The sequence below is a fragment of the Ascaphus truei genome (genome assembly GCF_040206685.1).
Source record: "Ascaphus truei isolate aAscTru1 chromosome 15 unlocalized genomic scaffold, aAscTru1.hap1 SUPER_15_unloc_1, whole genome shotgun sequence".
In the NCBI taxonomy this organism is placed as follows: domain Eukaryota; kingdom Metazoa; phylum Chordata; class Amphibia; order Anura; family Ascaphidae; genus Ascaphus; species Ascaphus truei.
This window is the reverse complement of record NW_027453854.1, coordinates 908,032-923,688: the sequence shown is the minus strand read 5'-3', so window position 1 is coordinate 923,688 and position 15,657 is coordinate 908,032.

Genomic DNA, 15,657 nt, shown 5'->3' with positions numbered 1-15,657 from the left:
CATCTTTACATTACCTCGTGTGTGTGTGTGTGTGTGTGTGTGTGTGTGTATGTGTATGTGTGTGTACGTGTGTATAGCATGTGTTTGAAACACTATACTGTATCTGCATAGAAAAAAAGCCTTCTTTTAGTAATGTACAGTTCAAATACTGTATGAACATGACCCCATCTCATCTCATCCCCCTGACTCTGGATACAAAACATTCATGTATTCGTTTGCAACTTTTCATACAATTTGCTTGCACCATTTCAGAGAAATTAAATATTTAAAATGGAAATAAATTGGTAACTGCAGTAACAAACAACACTGTACATGCTAATAGTACATCCATGTAAGCAGTACATACATGCTCAGGAGTTGTTTTTTTGGATCGGTATATACTTGTCATTATCCACTTCAACCATTTTAATTCCCCCCTTTTAAATTATTGTACTGGTTGATGTGTATGTATATATATATATATATATATATATATATATATATATATATAGATATATATCTATATATCTATATATATATATATATATATATATTTCAACCATTATCACCTACAGTACAGTAGCATACAGTGCTCCCACTGCAGCAAGGGATTCTGGGAAATGACATGCAATGTTTACTCGCTCATCCCACAACGTGGCGGTATCAAATATAGCGTTTTCCCAGTTATTATATCCCTGCAGGATGTAGGATAATCCCAGCCAAACCCACATACTTACTACATTCCCGTTATGTCACATGTATTATTTCCTGTGAAGGAAGCGCTATGTATATTCCCATTATGGTCACAAATTGGACGATACTGTATTTCCATTATGTCTCCTATTATTTTCCCATGATATCTCATAGAATACTGTCATCCAAAACCACATCATTATTGAATGATTGAAAATGATGCCTCCGTTTTATGTCAAGATTGTCTTGACACTTAGACCCCCAAGATTTCAATAGCGCCTCACTTAAAAGATGACATTATTTTTGATTCAAATGAACTTTTATGGTGCAGAAGCCGCATGGTGCCTGTGCCTACAGTGTATGTATTTGTCAGTGTGTCTCTATCTGCATTTCTGTCTCTTGCTGGCCGCCAGCCTGTGTGATGATGTCAGCCTGTCTGTGATGTAAGAGAGACATTGTGATATCATCACATACTGTAGGCAGGATGGCAGGTGTAAAGCTTCTAAAAGAGAGAGGGAGGGAGAGAGGTAGAGGAGAGAGAGGGAGAAAGAGGGAGAGAGAGAGCAAGCAGCTCCTCCCTCCCATGCAAATGACTGGAGGCAGAGGAGTAGAGGGACAGAAGCCTGTGCTGCTTGTAATGGGACAGGATTTGGGGTGCTGTTTCATGCTCTATCTCCCTCCCTCCCACTGTCTCAGGTGCAGAAAGTTTTCAAGGGAGAGAGGAAAGGAAGAGGAAAATGGAAGCTGAGGAGAGCTGGTCCTGTCCCTCTTGTTGGTAAAGAGGGGGCATCCAGAAAGAGGTAAGGAGATAGTTTTATTTTAATTCAAGAAGGAGTGCCTGGTGGCGAAGCTGGTGTGCTCTGTCACACTACAGACCCCTCCCTGTGTGTGTGTGTGTGCGTGCGTGCGTCTGCCTGCAGGGGGTATCTGTCCCATCCATAGATATCAGGGGTACTGCAGCTGCTGCTGCTGTTCAAACTTTTGCTTTAGGCCCATTCCTTTGATGTTAATAAGCGTTTCTAGTACAATCTTTTTCGCTCTGTTCACCCACATCTTTACATTACCTCGTGTGTGTGTGTGTGTGTGTGTGTGTGTGTGTATGTGTATGTGTGTGTACGTGTGTATAGCATGTGTTTGAAACACTATACTGTATCTGCATAGAAAAAAAGCCTTCTTTTAGTAATGTACAGTTCAAATACTGTATGAACATGACCCCATCTCATCTCATCCCCCTGACTCTGGATACAAAACATTCATGTATTCGTTTGCAACTTTTCATACAATTTGCTTGCACCATTTCAGAGAAATTAAATATTTAAAATGGAAATAAATTGGTAACTGCAGTAACAAACAACACTGTACATGCTAATAGTACATCCATGTAAGCAGTACATACATGCTCAGGAGTTGTTTTTTTGGATCGGTATATACTTGTCATTATCCACTTCAACCATTTTAATTCCCCCCTTTTAAATTATTGTACTGGTTGATGTGTATGTATATATATATATCTATATATATATAGATATATATATATATATCTATATATATATATATATATTTCAACCATTATCACCTACAGTACAGTAGCATACAGTGCTCCCACTGCAGCAAGGGATTCTGGGAAATGACATGCAATGTTTACTCGCTCATCCCACAACGTGGCGGTATCAAATATAGCGTTTTCCCAGTTATTATATCCCTGCAGGATGTAGGATAATCCCAGCCAAACCCACATACTTACTACATTCCCGTTATGTCACATGTATTATTTCCTGTGAAGGAAGCGCTATGTATATTCCCATTATGGTCACAAATTGGACGATACTGTATTTCCATTATGTCTCCTATTATTTTCCCATGATATCTCATAGAATACTGTCATCCAAAACCACATCATTATTGAATGATTGAAAATGATGCCTCCGTTTTATGTCAAGATTGTCTTGACACTTAGACCCCCAAGATTTCAATAGCGCCTCACTTAAAAGATGACATCATTTTTGATTTAAATGAACTTTTATGGTGCAGAAGCCGCATGGTGCCTGTGCCTACAGTGTATGTATTTGTCAGTGTGTCTCTATCTGCATTTCTGTCTCTTGCTGGCCGCCAGCCTGTGTGATGATGTCAGCCTGTCTGTGATGTAAGAGAGACATTGTGATATCATCACATACTGTAGGCAGGATGGCAGGTGTAAAGCTTCTAAAAGAGAGAGGGAGGGAGAGAGGTAGAGGAGAGAGAGGGAGAAAGAGGGAGAGAGAGAGCAAGCAGCTCCTCCCTCCCATGCAAATGACTGGAGGCAGAGGAGTAGAGGGACAGAAGCCTGTGCTGCTTGTAATGGGACAGGATTTGGGGTGCTGTTTCATGCTCTATCTCCCTCCCTCCCACTGTCTCAGGTGCAGAAAGTTTTCAAGGGAGAGAGGAAAGGAAGAGGAAAATGGAAGCTGAGGAGAGCTGGTCCTGTCCCTCTTGTTGGTAAAGAGGGGGCATCCAGAAAGAGGTAAGGAGATAGTTTTATTTTAATTCAAGAAGGAGTGCCTGGTGGCGAAGCTGGTGTGCTCTGTCACACTACAGACCCCTCCCTGTGTGTGTGTGTGTGCGTGCGTGCGTGCGTCTGCCTGCAGGGGGTATCTGTCCCATCCATAGATATCAGGGGTACTGCAGCTGCTGCTGCTGTTCAAACTTTTGCTTTAGGCCCATTCCTTTGATGTTAATAAGCGTTTCTAGTACAATCTTTTTCGCTCTGTTCACCCACATCTTTACATTACCTCGTGTGTGTGTGTGTGTGTGTGTGTGTGTGTGTGTATGTGTATGTGTGTGTACGTGTGTATAGCATGTGTTTGAAACACTATACTGTATCTGCATAGAAAAAAAGCCTTCTTTTAGTAATGTACAGTTCAAATACTGTATGAACATGACCCCATCTCATCTCATCCCCCTGACTCTGGATACAAAACATTCATGTATTCGTTTGCAACTTTTCATACAATTTGCTTGCACCATTTCAGAGAAATTAAATATTTAAAATGGAAATAAATTGGTAACTGCAGTAACAAACAACACTGTACATGCTAATAGTACATCCATGTAAGCAGTACATACATGCTCAGGAGTTGTTTTTTTGGATCGGTATATACTTGTCATTATCCACTTCAACCATTTTAATTCCCCCCTTTTAAATTATTGTACTGGTTGATGTGTATGTATATATATATATATATATATATATATATAGATATATATCTATATATCTATATATATATATATATATATATATTTCAACCATTATCACCTACAGTACAGTAGCATACAGTGCTCCCACTGCAGCAAGGGATTCTGGGAAATGACATGCAATGTTTACTCGCTCATCCCACAACGTGGCGGTATCAAATATAGCGTTTTCCCAGTTATTATATCCCTGCAGGATGTAGGATAATCCCAGCCAAACCCACATACTTACTACATTCCCGTTATGTCACATGTATTATTTCCTGTGAAGGAAGCGCTATGTATATTCCCATTATGGTCACAAATTGGACGATACTGTATTTCCATTATGTCTCCTATTATTTTCCCATGATATCTCATAGAATACTGTCATCCAAAACCACATCATTATTGAATGATTGAAAATGATGCCTCCGTTTTATGTCAAGATTGTCTTGACACTTAGACCCCCAAGATTTCAATAGCGCCTCACTTAAAAGATGACATTATTTTTGATTCAAATGAACTTTTATGGTGCAGAAGCCGCATGGTGCCTGTGCCTACAGTGTATGTATTTGTCAGTGTGTCTCTATCTGCATTTCTGTCTCTTGCTGGCCGCCAGCCTGTGTGATGATGTCAGCCTGTCTGTGATGTAAGAGAGACATTGTGATATCATCACATACTGTAGGCAGGATGGCAGGTGTAAAGCTTCTAAAAGAGAGAGGGAGGGAGAGAGGTAGAGGAGAGAGAGGGAGAAAGAGGGAGAGAGAGAGCAAGCAGCTCCTCCCTCCCATGCAAATGACTGGAGGCAGAGGAGTAGAGGGACAGAAGCCTGTGCTGCTTGTAATGGGACAGGATTTGGGGTGCTGTTTCATGCTCTATCTCCCTCCCTCCCACTGTCTCAGGTGCAGAAAGTTTTCAAGGGAGAGAGGAAAGGAAGAGGAAAATGGAAGCTGAGGAGAGCTGGTCCTGTCCCTCTTGTTGGTAAAGAGGGGGCATCCAGAAAGAGGTAAGGAGATAGTTTTATTTTAATTCAAGAAGGAGTGCCTGGTGGCGAAGCTGGTGTGCTCTGTCACACTACAGACCCCTCCCTGTGTGTGTGTGTGCGTGCGTGCGTGCGTGCGTGCGTGCGTCTGCCTGCAGGGGGTATCTGTCCCATCCATAGATATCAGGGGTACTGCAGCTGCTGCTGCTGTTCAAACTTTTGCTTTAGGCCCATTCCTTTGATGTTAATAAGCGTTTCTAGTACAATCTTTTTCGCTCTGTTCACCCACATCTTTACATTACCTCGTGTGTGTGTGTGTGTGTGTGTGTGTGTGTGTGTGTGTGTATGTGTGTGTACGTGTGTATAGCATGTGTTTGAAACACTATACTGTATCTGCATAGAAAAAAAGCCTTCTTTTAGTAATGTACAGTTCAAATACTGTATGAACATGACCCCATCTCATCTCATCCCCCTGACTCTGGATACAAAACATTCATGTATTCGTTTGCAACTTTTCATACAATTTGCTTGCACCATTTCAGAGAAATTAAATATTTAAAATGGAAATAAATTGGTAACTGCAGTAACAAACAACACTGTACATGCTAATAGTACATCCATGTAAGCAGTACATACATGCTCAGGAGTTGTTTTTTTGGATCGGTATATACTTGTCATTATCCACTTCAACCATTTTAATTCCCCCCTTTTAAATTATTGTACTGGTTGATGTGTATGTATATATATATATATATATATATATATATATATATATATATATATATATATATATATATATAGATATATATCTATATATATATATATATATATATATTTCAACCATTATCACCTACAGTACAGTAGCATACAGTGCTCCCACTGCAGCAAGGGATTCTGGGAAATGACATGCAATGTTTACTCGCTCATCCCACAACGTGGCGGTATCAAATATAGCGTTTTCCCAGTTATTATATCCCTGCAGGATGTAGGATAATCCCAGCCAAACCCACATACTTACTACATTCCCGTTATGTCACATGTATTATTTCCTGTGAAGGAAGCGCTATGTATATTCCCATTATGGTCACAAATTGGACGATACTGTATTTCCATTATGTCTCCTATTATTTTCCCATGATATCTCATAGAATACTGTCATCCAAAACCACATCATTATTGAATGATTGAAAATGATGCCTCCGTTTTATGTCAAGATTGTCTTGACACTTAGACCCCCAAGATTTCAATAGCGCCTCACTTAAAAGATGACATAATTTTTGATTCAAATGAACTTTTATGGTGCAGAAGCCGCATGGTGCCTGTGCCTACAGTGTATGTATTTGTCAGTGTGTCTCTATCTGCATTTCTGTCTCTTGCTGGCCGCCAGCCTGTGTGATGATGTCAGCCTGTCTGTGATGTAAGAGAGACATTGTGATATCATCACATACTGTAGGCAGGATGGCAGGTGTAAAGCTTCTAAAAGAGAGAGGGAGGGAGAGAGGTAGAGGAGAGAGAGGGAGAAAGAGGGAGAGAGAGAGCAAGCAGCTCCTCCCTCCCATGCAAATGACTGGAGGCAGAGGAGTAGAGGGACAGAAGCCTGTGCTGCTTGTAATGGGACAGGATTTGGGGTGCTGTTTCATGCTCTATCTCCCTCCCTCCCACTGTCTCAGGTGCAGAAAGTTTTCAAGGGAGAGAGGAAAGGAAGAGGAAAATGGAAGCTGAGGAGAGCTGGTCCTGTCCCTCTTGTTGGTAAAGAGGGGGCATCCAGAAAGAGGTAAGGAGATAGTTTTATTTTAATTCAAGAAGAAGTGCCTGGTGGCGAAGCTGGTGTGCTCTGTCACACTACAGACCCCTCCCTGTGTGTGTGTGTGTGTGTGCGTGCGTGCGTGCGTGCGTCTGCCTGCAGGGGGTATCTGTCCCATCCATAGATATCAGGGGTACTGCAGCTGCTGCTGCTGTTCAAACTTTTGCTTTAGGCCCATTCCTTTGATGTTAATAAGCGTTTCTAGTACAATCTTTTTCGCTCTGTTCACCCACATCTTTACATTACCTCGTGTGTGTGTGTGTGTGTGTGTGTGTGTGTATGTGTATGTGTGTGTACGTGTGTATAGCATGTGTTTGAAACACTATACTGTATCTGCATAGAAAAAAAGCCTTCTTTTAGTAATGTACAGTTCAAATACTGTATGAACATGACCCCATCTCATCTCATCCCCCTGACTCTGGATACAAAACATTCATGTATTCGTTTGCAACTTTTCATACAATTTGCTTGCACCATTTCAGAGAAATTAAATATTTAAAATGGAAATAAATTGGTAACTGCAGTAACAAACAACACTGTACATGCTAATAGTACATCCATGTAAGCAGTACATACATGCTCAGGAGTTGTTTTTTTGGATCGGTATATACTTGTCATTATCCACCTCAACCATTTTAATTCCCCCCTTTTAAATTATTGTACTGGTTGATGTGTATGTATATATATATATATATATATATATATATATATATATATATATATATATTAGAAAAAGAAAAGAGAAAAAGCGCCCGATCCTTGTGTAAAATCAGATGAACATTTTAATAAATCATGGACAAGACAAATGCACACTTACAATTTGTCTGATTAAAATAAGCATTTTATGGGACCTGCCCATGCACCAATCGAAGACTCCACAGTCACCTCCGCTCTGCAATCTCACGATCAGTTCGAGACCCAGTAGTTGAGAACGCCGTTTACTCCAAGGTGTATAGATTATCATCCGTCAGGAGCTTCTCAGCAGCGTGCGTCCGCCATTACTCCCACGCATGTGGTACTGGATACCGGAAGGACTTTCCTTGTGGTTCCTGTGTCTCTCTCTGGTGCCGAAGGCAGGTCAGCCACCGTAGTTACAATGCAAACCGTCCCTACGCGTTTCTTCCACCTTTGCGGATTTCATCAGGGGATGGACACCAAGGGGGCTAGCTGGTGTTAAATAGTCCCTCACATCAATGGCTCACAGGTGTATTTAATACCAATGGTGTCATTAAATCAAGTTGATATCTGGTGCAATATAATTGAAAACTCTATTAGATTTGAACTTCACAGAATTTGAAACGTTAGTGCATTAAACAACAGCAAACGAGGATACTATTGCTGATGGGATAATTAGCCAATTTATATGCAGATTACATACTAACATGAACAGGATATAAACATAGAAAAGAACTTATTCCAACATTTATGTACTAAAGAATGTAAAGAATATATACAGAATATAATTAAATAAAATATAATTAGATTATTTCTTACATATGTATATCAATCATAAACAAATTAATTATCACATATTATATACATGTCCTACCTATAACCAATAATATAAATATAATATCTTTAATTTTTTTATAAACCACATATAAATATATATTAAATATAAAAATAATTATAAAAAATATATAAAAAAAATTAAAAAAAAAAAAAAAAAAATATATAAAAAATAATGAATCTAAATACCGTAATATAATAATTGTTCAGAAAACGAATAAATGCATACTTAAGCTTGAAAAAGAGAGAAATATTTCATGTGTCTCTCTATGTGTGAACTGGAAAGAAGAGATGAAACAGTGACTGTTGATTGCAAGGGACAAGCCAAAATAACTATATGGCTATAGATATAATATCAAATATAGCCCTTTTGGGTATTTTGAGTCCTATTTGGTCGAGTTACAATTGTTCCCAAATGATTTTATCTATATCCTTATGGAGAAAGTATCCCTATAGATATAATGGGGGCGAAAAATGATCTTGCATATGAGGAAAAAAGGGGAACCTAGATCAAAACTACTCCAAAAAAGAATGTTGTATAAAAATATCAGTGTAACGACTAATATTCGTACTAGTTATAAGTATAATACCTATATAAGGAATGAGAGTGTGTTAATAAATGTCTATTGTTGACTAATATATATTGAGTGATAAGAGAAAAAAGAAAAAAGCGAAGCTCTATTTTGCTTAAGAGAAAGGGAAAGAATTTCCAGCAAGCCAAAAACCAGCAATCCAAGTGAAAAGGACTAACTAATATTTAAATAAAGTTAAATTCGGTGTTTTGTATTGTGTCTTGTGTAAACATAATTTGTATATTAGTAAGTGAACTTAATTTCTAGTCGTGATTATTACATAGTGACTTATTATGATTCATAAAGAAATGTGATAAAAATAATAATTATAAATGTTGTGTGTTTGTGATGCAGTGCTGACCAAAGGTCCCACAGTTACACCAACTAGGACCCCAGAGGGAGCATGCTAAACATGCTCAACCCAGACCTCTGGGATCCTGTTAATGGGAGTGGAATCTATATTACACTATAGTGCTTATATCAATACAGTCGTTTAGACCCCCTGGACTCAATGTCTCTAACATGTAAATCCAGAAGGTCTCCCTTAGGTTCAGTTTTTTAACCCTGTCGCCACTTAATATTGCTAAAGGAATATGTTCTAAGCACATGACAGTCAGTGATGATGGATCCTTGTTGTGTGTTTCCAAGAAATGTCTAGATAGGTTGTGAGTGGTAATGCCATGTAGAATGTTTCTTCTATGTTCTAGAAATCTTGTGCTTAGAGTCCTTGTGGTTCTCCCCACGTATTGGAGTCCGCACTTGCATGTGATGACATACACTGGCGACACACTTTATTCGAGCTCGGCTAGTCCCACGAATTCGGGTATACCCGGGTGTATTGAGGTTTGTGACCGTTTTCTGCCCGAGTGCATTGAGGTATTTTCAGGCAGGGATTGAAGCATTTTATTCCCGCTGGCTGCAATACTGCACAGTATATATATATATACTGCATTACAATTCATGAATTTATGCCATCTGGTAGACACGCGAAGCATTGCAGCCTATTAAATCCTAATCATTATCATTTAACAGATCAGCCGCCCGTCAGCCAGGCATGAACCCAGGCTGGGAAGGCAAACGCAACGGGGCTTGTCAGAGGTGAGGAGCGGCGCATTCCAGGTATCTGCCAGGTACATACTGGGTATTTGCTCGAATAAAGTGTGTCGGTGCAGTAGATCACAAATGAGGATAGACAGTCCATATGGCTCTTGATTGTATGTGCAGATTTATTAAAAAAGGATGTAACTTGATTGGTCTTGCACATATGTTTACATGTTATACATCTATTTCTACCACAAGCAAAGTTGCCATTTATTCTCGGTTTTGACAAAGAAGGATCCTTGATTTGTTTAAGGCGACTAGGTGCCAGAATGGTTTTCAAGTTTCTGGCTTTTTTGTATATAATGGGAACCTTAGTTGGTAATTTGTTTCCAATTATTGGGTCCCTTAACAATATACTCCAGTGTTTGTTGAGAATTGTTGAGATGCCTTTGACTGAATTATTGAATGTTGTAATGAAAAATGGTGACCTGACTGAATTGACCCCAAAGTCACCATTGATCCTTCCAACCTTGTTTGATTTGGACAATAAAGATTTACGCTCCAGGAGACCTACCTGTCGAAATGTCTCATAAATGATGTGTTTGTCATAACCCTTGGCCAGAAATCTAGCAACCAATATTTCCCCCTGGGCCAAAAAATCAGAACGTGAAGAACAATTCCTTCTAATTCTGAGAAATTGGCCCCTGGGGATATTGGCCAACCATCTTTTATAATGGTTACTATTGTTGTGTAGATAGCTATTAGTGGCCACTGTTTTAAAGTGTGTTTTGGTGATGATTTCTCCATTTAGATGAGCCTCCAGTTCTAAGTCCAGAAACACAATCATGTTCCTATTAATATTGTATGTAAACTTCAGATCCATGTCATTGTTGTTAAATGCCTGTAGTTTGTGTTCCAGGAGTTCCTGATCACCATCCCATATTAGGATGATGTCATCTATGTAACGGCCATAGTACACAAGACTCGCCCCCAGATCCGCATCACCCCACACATGTAGTTCCTCCCACAAACCCATGTAGAGGTTCGCATAGCTGGGGGCAAATCTCGTGCCCATGGCCGTCCCACAGATCTGCAAATAATAAGTGTCTTCAAATAAAAAATAATTGTGTTCTAGTATGAATGCAATAGCCTGTAAAATAAATAAGGATTGTGTGTTACCTAAATTTGTGTCCAAATTAAGAAAATATTTTACTGCGTCTAGACCTTTGTTATGTTTAATGCAAGTATACAAAGATGTAATGTCACATGTTGCCCAGATATATGTGGGTTTCCAGGTAATCCCAGAGATGGAGTCGAGGACGTGCAACGTGTCCCTTAAATATGATTTTAGTCGTGTGACTAAAGGTTGTAAAAAATAATCCACGTATTGGGACACGCTGGACGTCATCGACTCCACCCCTGAGACAATGGGTCTTCCAGGAGGATTAGATAAGTGCTTATGTATCTTGGGAATGTGGTAAAAAATGGGTGTTCTTGGAAACCGTATGTAAAGAAAACCAAATTCTGACTTGTTAATGACATTTAAATTTAGAGCCTGAGTAAGAAGATCTTTATACTTTTTTTGAAAACTTTCCATAGGGTCTTGCCCCAAAATGATATATGAGGTATTGTCACCTAACAGTCTAAAGGCCTCTGACAGGTAATCTGTTCTGTCCTGCAGAACTATGCCCCCTCCTTTGTCCGCCTGTCTAATGACAAGGTTGTTTAGACTACAAAGTTCCTTGAGTGCGATGTTCTCCTCTTTTGATAAATTTCTATTCCGTATTGATGTTGTATTTAAACACATTTGTTCAAAGTCTTTAAGAACCATGGTGTAAAATGTTTCAACAAATGATCCCTTTGAATGATAAGGAAAATACGTGGACTTTGCAGAAAAGGGAGAGTGGACTATTTTGATATCTTTTACTGAAGAAAGATCAGCGGATCCATTAATATTTGATTCTCTATCTAGAATTGGGGGTCTTCCTAGTTGTGATGTAATATTTAGATGGTTATTCGTGGATGATGTAGGACTATCTAGCTCATAAACGGATAGCTGACTTATATCCAAAAACTGTGGCGACTCCTCTATTTGTATCCCTTCTTGTAACAGGGTGGACATTGCATCAATGCAAGCTATCTCCTGTGTGTTAAGTATACATTGTTGTTTTTCCTTGTTTTGCATGGTGAAATGTCGCATCAGTGTGATCTTTCTAATATATTTGTTCAAGTCCACAAACAGGTCAAATCTGTTTGGAAGACTACTGGGGGCAAATGAGAGACCCTTGGTCAGCAGTGCTATGTGGTTACTAGACAAAATATGTGTTGATAAATTAAAAATGCCATATGTCTCTGGATTGCTGGCTCTTAGCTTACCTTCCTTCTTTCTTTGTTCGCGCTTCCCTCCCCTGGTTCCTCGCAGCTTCTTTTTCTCCGTTGTGGAGTGTTTGTGTGATACGTCGGTTTCCGATCCCACAGGGGATAGGATTTTCCTCTCTCTCGATTCTCTTCTTGTGTTACTAATTCTAAAAAAGAGGCAGTGTGAGATTTAGTGGTAGGGACAGTATTTTCTGGATGGTTCTTATTACTATCTCTAGTATGTGTTTTAGGTATCGCCCCACTACTTTTGTCAATCACCACAGTCTCCTCACAAATTGCCCCCTTTTCCTGTAGGACTTCAAATCTATTTTCTGTAGGACAGGAAAATTGTGTATTTGCTGTTGTCTTTTCACTTCTATGAGTGTTCTGTCCTTTGTCACTAGATGTTGAGTGAGTGTTTGAATTATCTCTACTCTTATCTCTACTCTTATCTCTATGTTTATCATCTTTGTGACTGTTTTTTTTGTAATATTTATTTGGAGTATAATGTTTCGACCTATCTCTCCTATCATGTCGTCTCCAATCTCTGATTTTATCAGTAGCATAGTCTGTTTGATCTCTAACATATTTGCTACTCTTGCGATCACTGATCTCCTTTTCATATTTGAGTACCCTAGAGTCAACTAGTTTATCCAACTCCTGGAATTCTTCACTTTCCACATATGGAATCATGATTTTTTGAGTTTCCTCTATTTCCTTTGCGATTTCATTAAGCTTATCTTCCCTATAATTTATTAGTAATTTTATTATTGTAAAGGAACATGACTCCATTGCGTCATTCCACTTGCTTTTAAAATCAATATTTGTATCAAATGTTGGTTTTTTTGTAAACCTTAGACCCCTAGGGACTATTTTAGCATCTAGATAATTCTGTAATGAAAGGAGATCAAGCCAATGTTTCATCTCTTCCTTCGCCAACCTTTCAAGCTTAAAAAAATTGGTCTTTAGATCAATTGTATCCTCTTTAAATTCTGTCATATCTATTTCAGCTGAATCTGCATATTGTTGTCTCCTAATGAGACGCTCTTTACTAGTTTTCATCATTTTGCCAGATGTCCCAGAGATGCAATAGCAAGATGGGCGTATATGAAAAACTGCTGCTGTCTATTGAGGATGACAATTTAAAGGAACAGTTTTAAAGACAGCGCTCCTTTTTCAACACACCCAAATTGCTGCCCCCCTGGTGACGTGTGCCAAAATGTTGCACCAAATAACAAAATTGAGTGTGATGTTTACATGAACCAACTAGTGCCTACCTATAACAATTGGAATAAAATATATTGTGGCAACATAAATCAAACAAAATCTAATTGTAAAAAATGTGCAAAAATTATAAAAAAATGAAATGGTCTGTTGAACATAAAAAAGCATAAAAATACAAAAAATTAAACTATAAAAAATGATACTTAAGTCCAAATGAAGTCCATGAATGAATATAACAAAGGTCCAGGCTGCTTCTTCTTGGGCTCACCAAGTTCCCATAGTACCTATTAGAAAAAGAAAAGAGAAAAAGCGCCCGGCCCGATCCTTGTGTAAAATCAGATGAATATTTTAATAAATCATGGACAAGACAAATGCACACTTACAATTTGTCTGATTAAAATAAGCATTTTATGGGACCTGCCCATGCACCAATCGAAGACTCCACAGTCACCTCCGCTCTGCAATCTCACGATCAGTTCGAGACCCAGTAGTTGAGAACGCCGTTTACTCCAAGGTGTATAGATTATCATCCGTCATCATTTTTTTTATTTTATATATTTTTTATAATTATTTTTATATTTAATATATATTTATATGTGGTTTATAAAAAATTTAAAGATATTATATTTATATTATTGGTTATAGGTAGGACATGTATATAATATGTGATAATTAATTTGTTTATGATTGATATACATATGTAAGAAATAATCTAATTATATTTTATTTAATTATATTCTGTATATATTCTTTACATTCTTTAGTACATAAATGTTGGAATAAGTTCTTTTCTATGTTTATATCCTGTTCATGTTAGTATGTAATCTGCATATAAATTGGCTAATTATCCCATCAGCAATAGTATCCTCGTTTGCTGTTGTTTAATGCACTAACGTTTCAAATTCTGTGAAGTTCAAATCTAATAGAGTTTTCAATTATATTGCACCAGATATCAACTTGATTTAATGACACCATTGGTATTAAATACACCTGTGAGCCATTGATGTGAGGGACTATTTAACACCAGCTAGCCCCCTTGGTGTCCATCCCCTGATGAAATCCGCAAAGGCGGAAGAAACGCGTAGGGACGGTTTGCATTGTAACTACGGTGGCTGACCTGCCTTCGGCACCAGAGAGAGACACAGGAACCACAAGGAAAGTCCTTCCGGTATCCAGTACCACATGCGTGGGAGTAATGGCGGACGCACGCTGCTGAGAAGCTCCTGACGGATGATAATCTATACACCTTGGAGTAAACGGCGTTCTCAACTACTGGGTCTCGAACTGATCGTGAGATTGCAGAGCGGAGGTGACTGTGGAGTCTTCGATTGGTGCATGGGCAGGTCCCATAAAATGCTTATTTTAATCAGACAAATTGTAAGTGTGCATTTGTCTTGTCCATGATTTATTAAAATGTTCATCTGATTTTACACAAGGATCGGGCGCTTTTTCTCTTTTCTTTTTCTAATAGGTACTATGGGAACTTGGTGAGCCCAAGAAGAAGCAGCCTGGACCTTTGTTATATTCATTCATGGACTTCATTTGGACTTAAGTATCATTTTTTATAGTTTAATTTTTTGTATTTTTATGCTTTTTTATGTTCAACAGACCATTTCATTTTTTTATAATTTTTGCACATTTTTTACAATTAGATTTTGTTTGATTTATGTTGCCACAATATATTTTATTCCAATTGTTATAGGTAGGCACTAGTTGGTTCATGTAAACATCACACTCAATTTTGTTATTTGGTGCAACATTTTGGCACACGTCACCAGGGGGGCAGCAATTTGGGTGTGTTGAAAAAGGAGCGCTGTCTTTAAAACTGTTCATATATATATATATATATATATATATATATATATATATAGATATAGATATATATCTATATATATATATATATATATATATATATATTTCAACCATTATCACCTACAGTACAGTAGCATACAGTGCTCCCACTGCAGCAAGGGATTCTGGGAAATGACATGCAATGTTTACTCGCTCATCCCACAACGTGGCGGTATCAAATATAGCGTTTTCCCAGTTATTATATCCCTGCAGGATGTAGGATAATCCCAGCCAAACCCACATACTTACTACATTCCCGTTATGTCACATGTATTATTTCCTGTGAAGGAAGCGCTATGTATATTCCCATTATGGTCACAAATTGGACGATACTGTATTTCCATTATGTCTCCTATTATTTTCCCATGATATCTCATAGAATACTGTCATCCAAAACCACATCATTATTGATTGATTGAAAATGATGCCTCCGT